At 32.8% G+C, this 7,852-nt stretch overlaps 1 pseudogene; it reads left to right on the top strand.

Annotated features, from left to right (window-relative positions):
• Positions 1-847: 847 nt before the first annotated feature.
• LOC123631956 lies at positions 848-1,292 on the top strand (annotated as a pseudogene).
• The last annotated feature ends 6,560 nt before the right edge of the window (positions 1,293-7,852 follow it).

Raw genomic sequence — 7,852 nt, 5'->3', positions numbered from 1 at the left:
TAAAACTCATGTAGACATTGGAGAAAGTACCTTTATTTTTTCTAGACTATGAGTATTTTTTATTGTTGAGTATTCTTGTGTTAATATCAAATTTCAGGTGCCTATAAATAATTTAAGGTTGTACCTTAGCCCATTTTTAACTTAAAATTAGGCAAACAGATATAGCACAAAGGAGTATAGCATATTTGTTTTCTTCTAATTATACTTGGACTTTTTACTATTTGTTTATGAGATTATAAATATTCATTAAGTATTAAATATTTTACTGTAAATGATATGTTATATTTTCTATGTGGAATTACAAAATATGTAAACTCTCTCAATAAGAAATTATTTAGGGTTACTATCATCGGATACATAGCAGTATCTCTGGTTATATTATTTGATAGTTACAATGTGTCTTAAGTTTCCCAAGAAGATTTTGATTTAAAGTATTCTCTTAGGGGAATTGCCTTCAAAATCAATCTATTTTGATAACAATCATTGGTGGATCTGACATTTGTGCTAAAATTAGTAGCCAGTTTTATGATTTTATCTAGCTAAATCAAAGTTATAAGGAATAGAAAAGAGCCATCAACAGCCAAAAATAATTTTAACCATAGGGCACAGGAAACTTTGGAAGCGATTAATATGTTTATTACCTTTATGATGGTGATTATTTCATGGATCTATGCACATGTTCAAACTCATCAAATTATATACATTTAATATGTATAGCTTTTTGTTTATCAATTATATCTTAGTTAAATTATTAACAAACTAATTTGGCACCAACAGGGAAGAGTCCCAGAAGGGACCATTCCGAACAATTTGGAAAGAAAGGACGAGGAGGAATAAGGAAGGAATCATGGCAGCTGTGGTTGCTGTTTGCAGTGGTCTAGAGAGGAAAAAGCTGGCACACTTGGTAAGGGCTGCTCTCTGTTTCGCACATCCGGGCACTCACGCAGTGCTGTGAGCAGAGGTTCACTAAACAGGTGACCAGCAATGAGGACCTGCCTGTTCCAATGGAAAATCCATACAAGGAGCCTCTTAAGAAACGTACCTTGTGAGGAAAACGTGTATATTATAAGAATGTACAGCTTTTGTCCCAGTTTATTTCTTCATTCCCTGGATGCATTTATGGAAGGAACATAACAGGTATTTGTGGGAAGCAACAGAAAGAAATCACAAAAGTGATTAAGAGAGCTCAAATAACGGGGTTTATGCCAGTTACATACAAGGATCCTGCATAGCTCAAAGACCCTAAAATTTGCAACATCAAATATCGGGAATAAATTACATGATGTTACCACCAATAAACTTATTTTACAGTAAACAGAAAGTAACTTGGGGAAAATGAGTTCTAATTTAAGTAAATAAATGAATATAAAGCTAAAACATATAAAACTATTATCAATTCTAAAGAATTAAAGGGGAAAAACTGACATAGTCCTCCATGATTCTTTTTCTAAATAAAAAATGTTGAACACTGTATTTGTTAAACACTGGCTGTGATAGATTACTTTTATTTATCTTATATTATGACTCTATTCATGTGCATATTTTATTTTTTCATGGTACTTTGGAGCAATTATCTAATATAGTCTTTGATAACATAACTAGCCTTGTCAGAAGACAAAGTAGGTGGGTGTCGATTTAATACGTGGAGGAGTTTCTCAGATTCCACCATGTATCAATTCATTTACATTTGTTATTTAAGTCAGAGATGCTTTCCTTGTCTAATAAACAGCAAATATTTTGGAAGAGGATCTACTTAGCACATAATTTTATAAAATAATTTCTTGAAAGCTATCCATGATCAAAGCACAAAAATAGTAGATATAGATTAGGTTCTTGGAAGAGGAATTAACTACCTTATGGGTGTAAAGAAGGTATTACCCTGGAAAATCAAGAAGTTTCTGCCACAGAGACAATGCATGTTTTCACTCTCCAAACCTGCTTTCCTTCTCCAGCGTCTATTATGTTTAGAGGAGCCGTGTTTCTAATTCTAGGTATAGAATGTAGGCAGAGTGAAGCATCCCCTCTCAGGCTTTCAGTATGTTTGCAAATATACGTTAGTTAAATATTGAACTTTATCTTCACTTTGTCTATCAAGTGGGGGAAAAAATCAGATTTCATGACTTCTTTTTTCCTTCCTTCTGCCCTCCTGCCTCTCTTTCCCTCTCCTTTTCCCCTCTTGTTTCCTTCCTGTTTCTTTAATTAGATCCTCCTCCTCCTCCTCCTCCTGCTCCTTCCTCCTCTTCATCACTTCTTTCCCTCTCTCATTTTGTTTATTTTATTAATATTTAGATTTCGAGATGATCATCAAAAATCAAAGATTTCTGGTTGGCCAAGTGGTTGTCTCCACACAACATATGTATATCTAGATACCTCCATGGTAGGATAATCTATTTGAAATTGTAGGGGAAAAGAAATATATTTCCTTACCCATCTCTAGGTTTATGGCTGAGATTCCTGTAACAAAAGATGGATTAACAAGAGAAAAGTGTACAAATTAATTTAAGTTTTATATAACATGGGAGTTTTTAGAAATGTAGACCCAAATAAACAGGTAAATATGTGCATTTTTAAGTTTAAGTGTGGTCAGTCACAGAGAAATATAACTGGAGGACAAAAGGGTATGACCTAATGATTATGACCGGGGGTAACTTAGCAAGGTCTGTTTGTTCAGATCCTTTTCTGTGTCCCTGTGTCTTCAGAGGTTAAGGATGTTCCTTTCCTCTATAGGGAGAGAGGCCACCTCTCAAATGAAAGTCTTATGACTTGCTTTAGGGGAATATCAGAGAATCTTTCCTAGGTTTTATGACCTGCTTCAGAGGAGGGAAGGTTGAAAGTTAAAGTGTGATCTTGTTTCTGCTCTTTCCTCAAATGCCAAGTTGCCATATTTTAGGATAGCATGTCCTGAACTTCATCATAATGTTGCAAGTTTATGGAAACTAGGAGTCATTAAATGTGAAATGTTTATTTTTCTGAATATTTAAGAAATAGAATATTTAATTTTTTGTTTCTAGAAGTATAACTTGGAGAAAATCTATTTATTTTACATTGAGTACCATTATAACTTGGAGAAAATTCATTTATTTTACATTGAGTGCCATACTATAGATTCCGAGTCTGCCATAATTTTTGTCAAGCAAATAATATTTGCAAATTAATTTATATGACATATATTATAAATAAATGAAATTAAGTGACATAATTATTTTTTTTCAGGTGATCTAGCTTGGTTTTTTTTCTTTTTTTATTATTATTTCAGCAAATTGTGGGGGTACAAAAGTTTAGGTTACGTATATTGCCCTTGGCCCCCCAGCCCCGTGAGTCAGAGCTTCAAAAGTATCCATGCCCTAGACAGTGTGCATCTTTATTAAAACATAAGAAGTGACAATACTTAAGCAAATTCAAAAATATAACTGTGAAAATTAGAACTCTTTGATTATGGTGGAGACAAATTTTAGTATTTCTAAATTGATTTCATTTGTCCCTTTTAATTTGTTTTGAATTAATTATAGTATGCAAATGTATGGAAAATTTTCTGAAACATGAAAGCCAATAACAGCCTTACTGCTTTAATATTCTTTTTTCAATTTTAAAGTGAGATAATTATATCATTCTCTGAAATGATGGCTTAGGAAATCAATTTTATCTTATTTTCTTGGGGAAGCTGAAATGGGGAAAAATTACTTTCTAATAGAAATTATTCCGAAATTCATCTAGTAGAGTGTATTGTATCACATTTATAGCCCCCTACTTTATTTAGGCCATGTGAAACTTTCCCTATATTCTGTAAAATATTTTGTACAGTTTAACTTGTGTGACTTGTAATTAATCTCAGTATAGCAGAGCAGCATGAAAAATTTTATGAGCTTTAAGAATTTTTTTTCCAATTTTTCTTTCAATATGTAGTCTGAAGATGTCATAAGAATACTAGTTTTCCTAAAATTGTAATACAATATACTTTCAATTCCTGTCACATTATTAGCAAGTTGTTTTTCTGTAGGTTTCTTTCCAAGTTATTATTATCGTGAAAAGATCATTTTATCTGACAGTAAACTATATTTTTATTGCTATCTTCAGTTGTATTCTACTGCCTTATTGGATATTTCCACCTGCTTCTTTACTGGTCCCTCAAACTCAGCAGGTTTCAAAATTTTATTCTCTATTATTCCCGTGGATTAGACAAATCACTTCTCTGAGCCTTGGTTTCTTAATATATGGAATAAATAAATTGCCCTAGCTGATTTTTAAGCTTTCTCCTAGTCAGATTATATGAGGTTTTATTTTGTGTTTAGTCTGTTCTCCCAAAGATAAGTTCCTTAATATTTTCTTCTTTAAATGACACAAAAATTTATCCAGGTATTCACATTTGAATTTTAAAATTTTATCCTTTTTTTATTGGTATCCCTTTACAAAAATCCTATATGTTTTGTTTCATTTAATCTGTTCCCTTCTCCTCTATTCTATTCTCATTTTTGTCATGTCAGTTTAGATCCTCATTAATTTGATCCTGAATTACTGGCATGGCTTTCTCATTATACTATTTTGTAGGCTCTTCCTCCTTCTTACTAATCTGCCAGAACAGCTCTGGTCATACTCAAATGAATTCCATGACCGCCCCCTACCTTATCAAATTAACTATAAACATAACATTCAAGATTTCTACAAGTATCTCCAACACTTTCCCTACTGCTTATCACAAAACTACAGAAAACTGCTCTAATTGAACTGAAAAATAAGCTTTTCTTAAAGAAAACGTTTTTTGGTCCCATTATTTTTCTTGATGTTTCTTAGTTTTATTTAGTTTGGTTTGGTCTTTATCTCTAGAAATTCCATGTGTGTGTTATATACTTTTCTTTTATTTAGAATTTATTTTTTTCATCAAAGGGCATGTTTTTTATAAAAGCGCTATCCAGTTGCCATGGCAATTTTTTCATCAAATGTAGAATCTGAGAGGAACCTAGGACCAACTCACTATTTTTTTTGAACAAGAAAACAGTACCAAATGGTTCAATGATTCTACAAGGTCATCATTTACTTGGTGGAAAACTTGCAGCTAAAACACATAACCTACCTCACAATACGGAGAAGTATTAAAGTGTTGATTTATTTTATTATGGTGTACTATAGTGTTAATACTTCCCACATTTATTATTGTAGTTATTTGTCTTTCTTGAATTATGGTATTTGTATATTTATCATTTTCTTCTAACAGGTTATCATCTTCTTAATTGCAGAGAATATGTCTCATCTATCCTTATTGCTCTTTTAAGTGGAAAAATATATGTAAAATACCTTCAGATCATAAAGTCATGACAAAAGATTTCAGTTAATTGCAACACTCGTGGAATCATTGATGATATCTATATCTGTATTTGTATTTATATGTCTATACCTATACTTAAACCTATGTTTAGATCTATTTCTACAGTCATCTTTTAAAAAAATTATAGCAAGCATAACATCCTTTTTCCCACAAACATGCTAAAATTGATTTAAATGCATATCTAAAAATTAACTTCCTATATTCTTATGTAATTGCAGAAATAATTATGTTTAAAAAATACAACACAAATTATTGGGGTGAGTTGACATTTAATTGAATTACTAGTTAAACCTATTTTACCACGTCTGCTTGAAATCAGGATTTGCTCATAATTAAAATACTTGCTCAAAACCACCTTTGGTAAAAATAGCATGCTTTTGAATATTTTCAAGATGTGTATATAAAATCCTGTTTACTGTTTCTGAAGAAGAAAAGTTCTTACTTCTAAGCAAGGTTGCAATTTGATTCTGGCTCTATTGGAACAAAAACAAAACCAACACACACACACACACACACACACACACACACACACACACACACACATGCACACACTTTTCATAAATATATGAAAAATTTCCATACAATTTCTGAAGAGAGTTTAAATTTTCACTATTATCTTTCTTTGTGTATCCTATTACACACATATAAAAGCCCTATACATAACTGATTGTTATATTTTTATCATCTCGAATACTTCAATATTTTTTTAAATGTATATTCTGGGCATGATTTCATATTGAATAGATTTTTCTGAGAAAGTGGATATTAGATTGCTGAGAATCATCTAGTGGAACAAAAAATATCAAAAAAAATAATAATAGTTAAAAAAGTGTTTGAAGCAAATGCATTTTTAAACAATGCAAACTCAGGTTTTCTGCATGAGCAAAGCTAGCAAAAATAATCATTTTCATTAAAGGAAGTATATACATGTGTGATGGTGACTGATAATGAAAATTGTCCTTGGCCTGCGTGTGAATGTGTCTTGTCATGTACTGTCTTCAATGGGAAATGAGAGGCGGGCTCTAGGCTATGCAAAAGTGATGTCAATATGTTCAGTTAAGTGGAAAAAAAAATCACTTAATTGGGGAAAAATACAATCACTCAAATTGGTCATTTTTCATTACGTAGAAAAAGTACTGAGATAATTAGCTGAAATTCCCAAGTAAACAAAATACTTCATCATTGTGAAGGCATAGTCAGTGTAACCAAAATATCATCCAAATTAGTAGTTTATACGAACACTGGACTTTCAGTTCTGGCACTTACAAGATAAGTAACTTTTACCAAGTCATTTAAGTTTTCTGATACTCAGCTCATTTGTAAAATGGAAATGAAATATCTCTTTCAAAGAGTCGTGTTAAATTTAAAGTGAAATAGAATGATAGTGAGTGGACACAAAGTCTATCACATAGCAGAAACCCCCTCTTCCTTTCCCCAGTACAGGGCCTCTAATTTTGCTTAGTCAGATACATTGATTAAATCACATTCTTATAGCTTTTATCGTTTATTATCTATGTCAATGGAGAACATCACAGCTTTCAAAGAATCCAGACAGGCAAAACAAAGCACATCCTAATTTGAGGCTGGGATTTAGTGTGAATTAAATATTTTTAATATGATTCATGGAATTTATATGATTGAGAAATATCTTATGGTTAACACACATGCAAAAAAAAAAGTCCTAAAGTTCATAAGAACACACAACCTTTTTGAAGTTCTATATTGAGAATGATGTGAGTTAATTTTACCACATGGGGCGCTCATTCAATAATATTCCAAAAGATGACCATGTACTATTTTTCAGGGATAGTACGTAGCTGTGGAAAATGTAACAACCCATTATGCTTATGTTATTATGTGTTAAAAAATGCTACCCCGAATTTACAGGCAGTTATGCCATGAGAGAGGTAAATACGGGTTAAAAGGGAGCTGGTCTCTCCAGCACTGATGGGGTGAGGGTTGGGGGTGGTGGAAAGAGGACTGTTGTACAGGGCAGTGTTGCCAACAGCCCATATGGTGACCTTTCATAAGTTAGAAAAGAGTATGTCTTCCTCTATGAAGACAAATTTCTGAGTCAGGGAGTAAAGCTTGGTGAGTTGAATGCCAACTGGATTTCATCTCCCATTTGTGCCCTTGGTCAGGGTCTTTTGCACGATATCTACAAAGCACAACATAGCTTCGTGGCACTAGGTGAGGGATTATAACCCAGTTCTGTTTTGGCGACGTTATTAAAGATTGCTGCCACTATGTTAACTAGCGAATTAGCAGATGGGATATGCAAACTATGGATGTGGGTAGTGAAGAAAACACCACAGAGGAGTGTGAGCAGTGATGGCACAACTGTTATTCTACACTCTAAATTTTGATAAGCCTCTCTGAAACATTTAGGTCTCTCCTCTGAATAGGATATGGGTTTCTTATTAGCCTAGGTCCAGGAAAATTTTGATGTAAGCAAACATATCAAACCCCTTCTCTCTTGTGGTTTCTTCCTCAGCCCACTGATTTCCTGATGACTCCCATTCTGATCACATC

This window comes from Lemur catta, chromosome 2 (genome assembly GCF_020740605.2).
Source record: "Lemur catta isolate mLemCat1 chromosome 2, mLemCat1.pri, whole genome shotgun sequence".
NCBI lineage: Eukaryota > Metazoa > Chordata > Mammalia > Primates > Lemuridae > Lemur > Lemur catta.
This window is presented reverse-complemented; position numbering and strand designations above follow the sequence as displayed.